Source organism: Ailuropoda melanoleuca, chromosome 9 (genome assembly GCF_002007445.2).
Source record: "Ailuropoda melanoleuca isolate Jingjing chromosome 9, ASM200744v2, whole genome shotgun sequence".
NCBI lineage: Eukaryota > Metazoa > Chordata > Mammalia > Carnivora > Ursidae > Ailuropoda > Ailuropoda melanoleuca.
Window position 1 is genome coordinate 83790866 of NC_048226.1, and position 9151 is coordinate 83800016.

General features: G+C 38.0%; 1 long non-coding RNA gene across 1 annotated transcript; it reads right to left on the minus strand.

Annotated features, from left to right (window-relative positions):
* Positions 1–7947: 7947 nt before the first annotated feature.
* LOC117803805 lies at positions 7948–8673 on the minus strand. The gene is made up of 3 exons (XR_004627890.1): positions 8532–8673; positions 8318–8472; positions 7948–8157 (listed from the first exon to the last, which is right to left on the minus strand). It is a non-coding gene; the product is annotated as an uncharacterized LOC117803805 (long non-coding RNA).
* Between the last annotated feature and the right edge of the window lie 478 nt (positions 8674–9151).

The window sequence follows — 9151 nt, forward strand, 5'->3', positions numbered from 1 at the left end:
GCTCATGCCACAAATATTTATTGAGCACCTACTATGTGCAAACACCAAGGAGATACAAGGGAGAAAAATTCCTTGACCGCATGAAGCCTGCATTCTAGTCACCCTATCACCTGTCGGTCCTTTCTCCAATTCCCCAAGACAGTGAATCCAAACCCATTTAACCTCTACTACTTTCTGTCTCCCCATCTTTGTCTCACATCCTTCACTCACAGTAGATACTTCATATAACACATCACAAAGGGAAGAGAGGATAGCAGCCCAGTTTTTTCCCCACCTTCCTCTAGATGGAACCCAGCCACACTCACTTTCTGACTCAGGAGACTGGGCATCATTTCTGACCTTCCCCTTGGCTTTGGAAGCCATGGAGTCATGAACATGCCTGCGTCTGCTGTGGGCTCTGTCCACAAAATTGAGGGTACCTGGTATCACCTTCATTTGTCTTCATTTGCTGACAGATTCCAAAGCTATAACATGCCCTCAAAGCATCCACTGCATTTTACTAACTCATTTTGATAACTTTAAGGAAGATGGCATCCACCCTTCGGGTATAGAATTGCTTCTTAGAACAAACCGTGTATTAGTTGTTAGCTAGTAAGTAATATATCAAAAGGGTAACAGGCTTGTGAATGCTAGTGTCATAAAGAAAGAGAGTGTCCACGGAAGTGTCTTTTTTTCCCCTGAGTCACAGAGATGCCAATATTTAAGAGCTCAGTGAAAAATAAATCCTTAGTGAATACTAGCTAACCTGATAAAGAGTGTTGAAGTCAAAAGATGATGGGCTGTGGAACAGATAGTCCCTGGTTTGAATTCTGTGCTACTTAGTAGCCTTGTGACTTGTAAAAGCTATCTGGTATCTGGAAAGCCAACTGTTATCACTTGTAAAATGAAGATAAAAATCCAGGGTTATAGTAAAGAATAGATGAGATAACATAATGTCTCCAGCCCCACACTTGGGTGAAATGGCAGCCGGTTCGATATTAAAGGCCAGTTTTCTTTAGAATTCCTGGGCCTCTCTCATGCCCCCCCCGCCCCGCGCCACCTCATCTCATTTGTTTTGTCCGCAGCTCTATAATTGCGATACAGTTGATGGCTGGAGGTTTCCAGAAGAGCTGACCAAATACCAGGGTTCCCAAACAGTGAATCTGCTTAGAGATGGTATTTGAGTAATTTTTTGTCATTGTGTTAAGAATCGGATCTTGTCTATTTGACGCAAGTTTGAGTAATAGAAACCTAATGAGCCTTTTCTCATTGGAAAGCTATGTCTACCTCAAAACAAAATGTATTTGTGAAGACTCAATTATTTTTATGCTTTCTTGGCCAAACTTTGAGGCAATCAGTTAGTAACAGGAATTATAATTAGAATGTTGAAAGTGTGTTCTATTTTCTGCCCGCAGAGATCCTATTTTATTAGTAAGACATAGGCCTGAGCAGCCGCACTGATGGAGAAACTTGTGCCTTCAGATTAATTTAGATATAGGTACATGCTTCTGATTAATGTTGGAGTTCTTGTCCTCTGGATGACCTTAATTCATTTGGTGGAGTCTAATCCGTCTTCAGTAGTGAGGAGAAATAGGATTATTTCCAAGGGCTACAGTAGAGACCAGAGCCCCGTATTTGTTTTAATCTCTGGTGTTATACTGTGTCGCGACCAAGAAAACACAACTGAGAAAATCTTTATTTCCTAGAGTTGGCTTGATATTTACCCACGTAATGCTGATTTAATATGGGAGAAAGATAAAAGTGAGGAATGGAAAAAATATTTTCAGGGGAAACTAAAAAAGAAAACAAAAGAAAATCCTGTTTGATATATGGCCATTAGCTACTGATAATGAATCTATTCAATTGATGAGGTACCACTGTTTCATTATCTACGTTACTGTAGGATAGAATTTGGGGGAGGGGTTTCTTTACCCCCCTTACTTCGAGTTTACTACTTCTCCCGACAATTCATATTCGTTCGGTCTTAGAGAAAAGTTGGTTTGAAATGATAATGGCAATGATAAGGATTTATCTATTCAGATATTCAGATATTCAGATATATGTCTATATCTATTCAGTCTAAGAAGAAAATAAGGAATGAGGTAAATATACTCACATATTAATTCAAATTTACAAACTTTTTTTTTTAATGTTTACTGTCAGGCACTGAATTAGGTCCTGGATATGAAGAGATGAATAAGTCATCTTTTCTGTTCTTGTGGATCTCAGAGTTTAATAGGAAAAACGGACCATTTGTCCCAGCAATCAATGCACTTAGAGGTGTCTTAGGTCAGATTCCCTGAAAGCACAGCCCGACATGGGGGTTTGTGTGTGAGTGATTAGCTGATGGAGTGTTTCCAGGAGAAACCTACAAGGAAATGAAGGAAGCATATCTGGGCAGGGGAAGAAGCTAAGCAGAGATGTGAATTCAGCTGAGGGGAGCTGCAGGGCGTGAAGACCACACACTGGTCCCACCTGGAGTCGAGAGGCTGAGCCTGTGTACCCTTCATTCATCCAGTCATTTGATGAGAGCTCTCCTCGTGGGCATTTCTGGGCTCCTAGTGGTCAAAGAGAATTCTCTGGAGAAGGATTGCTATGGGCCACCAGTAGCCAAGACTCCTAGCAGCTGAGAGATTAGCGCCCTGGCTTGGTAAAGGCTGCCTGGTTCAGGCAGTTATCTGCCATTGGATACAAAAATGAGTATAACGTGGCTTTTCGCCCAGGTAAGTCATAGTCCCACTGTGCAGACTGGCATCAAACAAACTACATTCACTGTGACAAGTATAACCATGAGAGTTTGTTCAAGATGGCAGGCATAAGACAGCGATGATCTGATCATATGTTCACTGGCACTTAACCTCATTGCACAAAATACTGGTGGCATTTTTAAAAATAGTTCTGTCTTTCTGGTGGTAAAGAGTATGGACATGGAAGTCTCTTCAGAGAATCTAATCGAGGTAGATTCACAAGGAATAGGCTTTGTAAATGGGATACTGGTGAATGGGGAATTATTAAGACTGAAAAGTCTAATCCCCGACCCTGAATTAAATCTCAGTGGGAAATTTTTTTCAACTCTGTTGCCTTTCTATCCTATAATGGTATAATTAAGCATGTATATATAGATAATAATATAATATTTAATATATATTTTAATGTATTATAACTATATATTAGGTGAGTAATATAGATTACATTGTTACATCACATTATATATTTCATAAATTATAAATATAAGTATAAATATTATATGTAAATAAATATATAAATAATAGTAAATATAATCTAAATAATATAAGTATAAACATATTGCATTGTATTTATATATAATATACATAATAGATTATATTACATTATATTATATTGAGACTTTAGGAAAGGAATAAGGCTGGATTTTAAGGAAGAAGGCCACTTGTAATACAACGTTAAGAGCCTTTCTGTTATAGTAAGCACATGGTGATAGTATTCTCTTTTGGAACTAGGAAGGATGCTACCAATATGAGTCAAGATTTGTTGAAAGATACAGATACACTGTTAATAATGCAGTTGGCCTGTCAAGTTAAATGATTGAGGTATGTTTTCATAAGATGCTTTTCCCAAGGTAGTCTACAATATCCAGTGATATTTTCATTGAGTGATACCATTGTTTTATTTGATACATCTTGGAAGTAATGTTGGCTGTAGGCTTACAAAACCTCCAGGGAAAACAGGCCCAACCCAGAACTGGGAACATCTCTAATTGGTTCCAGGTCTTCACTTCTTGTGTGATGTACTTTGGCAGAATTGGTTGTACTACATAAAATGATGTTTCAGTTGTACTTACCTGATGCCCTACCCACGCAAATATCCATGTTTTAAGAACACGGTAGAAGGAAGCGAGATTTCTTTGTCTGTGTGGCTCAGTATCGGTTTCTACGGTCTTCTTATTCCCTTCAAATCCTGGAATATAATGCTTGGCCTGGAGGTTGACGAACTGGCAGGCCATTTATTTGCGTTCATTATTTATTACTTGAGCTTTTCATATTTCATATCCTTTTTTAATGGCCATCCCAATATTTTCCCAGAATTTTCTTTCAATTTGAAAATGTACATTTCATTTAAAAACAAAAGGAGAAAAGAAACTTTCTGTGACCTCCATAATTACCCTCTACATTTGCTTGTTTTTCTTTTCATGTGAACATATTAAAAAATTGCTTGTATATCTGATGTTCTATTCAAGAAAGAAAGTCACATTGTTTAAGTATTGTGTTCATTCCTCCATGTTTGATGGCTTGAGTGGTAAGATGACCATTGAGAGGAGAAATTTCTCATGAGGAGAAATGTGAGGGAAGAGAATAAAGGAAACACAAATACAGGTACACTCAAACATACACACATACACCGCCACCACTGAAACATACACATGCACACATACACACACCACCAATCACCACTACCACCACCCATAGGTAAATGACTCTAGGACAAAATGGCCTGATGTAAGTACTATTTGGAACTTGGTGTCAATATGACTTTTACTTTTATAAAAGTTTCTGGAACAAAAAGCTACATTAGGAAGTATTGGCAATTTATGTCTGAATTTTGTTACTCTAACTTATTCTTTCCTGAGACAAGGGACTACATGTGGTCGTGTTAAGCTATAACAAGGACAGACATACACAGAGGGAAATCGATTCTTTCATTTGCACAATTCTGTCCTTTTATTTGCCTACTTCCTGTTGGGGTAAGTGACTAGCTTGAATTTGGGAAGTTATGCCTTTCATTGGGAGAAAGCAGGCATGTGAAGATGCTTTCATTTCTCTTGGTTAGTAAGATCATCCTACATTGGTTATCCCTGGTTGGTTTAGTCCTATAGGGATTTCAGAGCAGCTCTTTCTGCTCTGATTTTCCTTTAGTGATTGCCTCCTCTCTCACTCATTCCATGTGGTTTGGGTAAGACAGCACTCCCCCTCCCACCCTCTCAACCATGCCAGACCCCAGAGGAGGCCCCAATACCCAGGCCAACAACCAAAGCACTCACTCTCATTGCTAAGATGGGCACAAGATCTAAAGCTGGGCCAAACCACGGATATTCCTGTCCTTGCAACCAGACTACTCAATGCTTCTTTAGGAGGATAAAGGGGATTTCTCTTTTCTCTTGGTTTCAATCCATAAGTACTTATAAACCAGACAGCCAAATAAAAATTTTCTTACTTGAATTCTATCATTAAAATAATAAGTGTTAGGAGCCATGCTCACTGCATTTGGTCCATCATCTCATATAATTTCTACAGTAATCCTCTGAGGTAAGTACTTTTATTTTCCCCATCTATGCATGAGAAGCTGAAACTTAGACATGCTGTTTTTTGAAGGTCACATGCTAATAAATAAATGATAGTTAGGCTTGAAGCTATTTAGTCTGACCTGAAACTCATGCTCTTAACCTCTGCATATTATCTGTAGGCATTCTTCTGAGCAGAAGGAAAGCCTACATTTAACATTTTTGCAAACGTCAAAACAACACGTATATTTGGAACAGAGGAATGAAGAAGTGGTGGGGGGAAGTATGCCCCAGAGAATCACAGAGTCAGAGTCTCTCAGTAACTGCAGATCAAGACTGGATCTTCTTGAATGGTGGTGGGACAGAGGTGGGTACCACTCAACTAAGCTGAGTCCTGTACTTGCCAAGCTAAATCTACAACTCAAGGCAGCCTGAAGGCATTACATCACCTTCAGTGTGAGTGCCATATTCTAGACTATTCCAAAGTTTGCTAGAGCTAGGTAATAAGTTTGGCTTTGTACCCTGTTGTTTCATGTCTGTTTATTAATGAATTCATTTGTTTATTCAGTCATTCATTCCTTTAACTTTTATTGAGCATCTGCTATGTGCCACGTATTAGATACCTAGGATATATCAAGGTATCTGCCCCCAAGGAACTCCTAATCTAGAACAGGAGATGGATGAGTTAAAAAACAAATTATAATGAAGCAATAAATGTTCAACAATTTTAGTAGGAAGAAAAAAGAAGGAAAAGAAATGATAATAGAGGAGATTTGGTGAACTGTACTGGAGCATACAGTTGAGCCAAGAAAGATGCCTCTAATATTTACTCTTATTAATTTAATTTATTTAATTATAGATGAATTTAATTCTGGAAATGTTCCCAGATGCCTTTCCCTGCTGGGGAACACAACAGTTTTATAAATAGCTACCTTCCTCTCATGAGCTGGACGCCATCTAAATTCTTCAGTGCTTCTGCTAGCAGCTTTTAAAGAATTTTATGCTGAAGGATTTTGATGTAATTGGGAAAAATACATTGAATCAGATCCACTCAGATTCTAGTTCAACTTAACTGCTTTCTAAGTGTATGATATTGTATAAATTATTTAACAACTCTGAGCCCAAGTTTTTTAAAACTGTAACATGGGGATGCATATGTAAAATGTAAATGAATGTATAAACACGAAGTGTACCTCATGTTAGTATTCACTTGCCCAACAAATTTTAGCTTTCTTTCCATGTTTTCTTAGTTTCTGTTTTCTCATTTATCATATTGGGACAACAGTACTTATTTGTAGGACTGATTGATCAGTGAAAGTATGTACATCAAAAAATGGTTGACACATAGGAGATGCTCAAAAAATGTCAAATCCCCTTCCCTTTTCTCTTACATTTTTGAAAAATGTAAATGACTTCTTACCTTAATTGGCAAAAGGAACTTCTCTGGTAAATTCTAAGAAGAAAACAAAATCCTACATATCTGAATAATTACATTCTTGACTCAGAGTCAATTACAGTTCTCCACTTTGCCTGGAAAGATACAATAAAAACAAAGACAAAGTAGGAAGCAGATCACAAAGACATATAATGTGTAAGGGAACTAGTTCAAACTTCCAGTAAGATTTTCCCTTTCTCCCTCTCTCCCTCTTAATCTCTCTCTCTCTCTCTCTCCCTCTCTCTTTATATATATATATATATTCAGTGGCTTGATAATTAATATTCTAATGTTATAAAAATAAAAGCAGTGCTTTCGAATCATAGACAGTACAAAGAAAAAATAGGTGCCTTATTTGTACTACGGAAAAGGTGACAAAAAATAACATTTTTATTCATTTGTCACAAATATTTTTGTAATATGGGACCCAAACCTTAAACTTTGTGGTTGATAGTCTGGTTATGTAGAAGCATTCTCCCTGCTGAAAAGCAGTTTTCTACTCCAAATCCATTCTGTTTTCATTTGTGCTAGAATGATGAATAATGCAATGTTGAATTTTTTTTTCTGATTTAATACTAACATAGGAACTCTTCTCTAGAATAATATCAATTAAAATTCTCTGTGGCAGTTGTGGGTTGTAGACCTGGTCAAAAGGCATAAACTACCAACCCACCTTGTGATTGTTTTAGTAGAGGATTTCCAAGCATTACTTCGAATGATCTCAGCCGTGCATTGCAGGTAATGAGGGAGACACAATTTCATACCCAGCTTCTTAACTCCTTGGCTGCTGCTGAAGGTAGCTTTATTTTTCATTTGGTGGACTGGAACATCCCCTCAGATTAGAGAGAAGGAAGCCCTTTGTATTTTATAAGCACAGCTCTGTCAGAAGTGAGTAATAATAGCATGGACTCCCAGTTTTATAGTCAATTTTATTTCTGCTTAAGGAACAAGTTCTTCTTCATTACATTTGTAAGCAGAAGCAGAATGTCTCTTGGTAAAAGTTAATGCATGAACAGTATCAGCAAAGATAATTGAAATCTATACATTTAAATCTGATTCTATTTGATATCTTTCCAAATAAGTATTCAGTCCCTACTATTTACAAAAGAGTATGTTCAATGCATATATGTTGATTTCAGTTTGTCAATATCCATTATCCAGATTGGTCCACAATTATTGAATATACTCTCCCAGATTTCTGCAATTCAGCTAGTCATGAATAACTTCGATTTCCTTCTTGTCTTCTTTTTTTTTTTTTCAGTAAATCAAGAGCTATTTATTAAAATGCCTATTATGGATAGGGAGCATGGGAGAGAAAAGGGTAGACTAAGACACATTCAGATTCCTCCTATAAACAAAAACATCTCCACCATGTTGTGCTTTGGCATGGTGGGGGGGGGTGGCGTGGGGGGGGGGTTGAATTAGACTTCCCCAGAAGTGTTTTTCTGGCAAGTTTCTCAATCTTTCTGAGCCTCAGTTTCTCAGTCTGCAAAACAGGGACAATAAAACCCATCAGTCCCCACTGAATTAAATAAGACAAAATAGGGAAAGTGTCTCTCGTTAGATTTCAATACATGTTATTTCTTCTCCCATCGTATACTGTCAAGGAAGCTGTATCTTAGAAGTAGTAAAATGCAGCATTCTACCTGGAAAGGGTCTGTCTTCATCACCCCCATGCAGAGGAACTCCCTTATTTTCTGGCATGTACTTCTTGGTAATTGGCAAGGACATCAGCCGAATGTGATGGATGAGTGAGCACCAGGTGTGAGATCCAGAAAGCACTGGTTCGGGTGGTAATGGGCTGAAAGGTTGAATCACAAAGTAGGCAGTGAGCAAGATTAATCCCAGGGTTACAAGGACCTTATACGTAGCTATCAGGAGAGGATACTGGGGTGGCCCCCTCTGAGGTTCATTCTTTTCCAGCAGCTGTCGGATAAATTTTTCAATTGCCTTCTCTGACATGCCACACTGATGGCCTGTTTGTCTCACCAAATCAACAGTCTCTGAAAGTTTTTCATAAATGCCTTCTTGTCTTCTTCTTGTTACCCATAAAGTTTTAGAGCCATCTTACATTCTTAGAATATATTTGCTTAAGGAAAAGCTAATTTCATGAAGGAAATCTCCTGTTCAGATCCCAAGAGTACCTCAAAGAAATGAAAAAGGACTTTTTTTCTGAAAGACCTTGGCTCTTTCTTTCCTATCAGAATGATCTAAAATTGACTAGCATAACAGGTATATTGCAATATGACTTCCAATGGTCCCTGCCTCCTGGCAGTCAAACCCTCATTCGATCCCTTCCCATTGAATGTGGGCTCATCCTTTGACTTGCTTCTAACCGTTAGAATAAGGGAAAGATGATGGGATGTCACTTCTGTAATTGGGTTACATAAAATTATGACTTCCATCTTGCTCGCAGATTCTCTCTATTGCCTTCTCAATTTGCATACTGCCGTATTAGAAAGGTGCATGTGGCAAGGAAC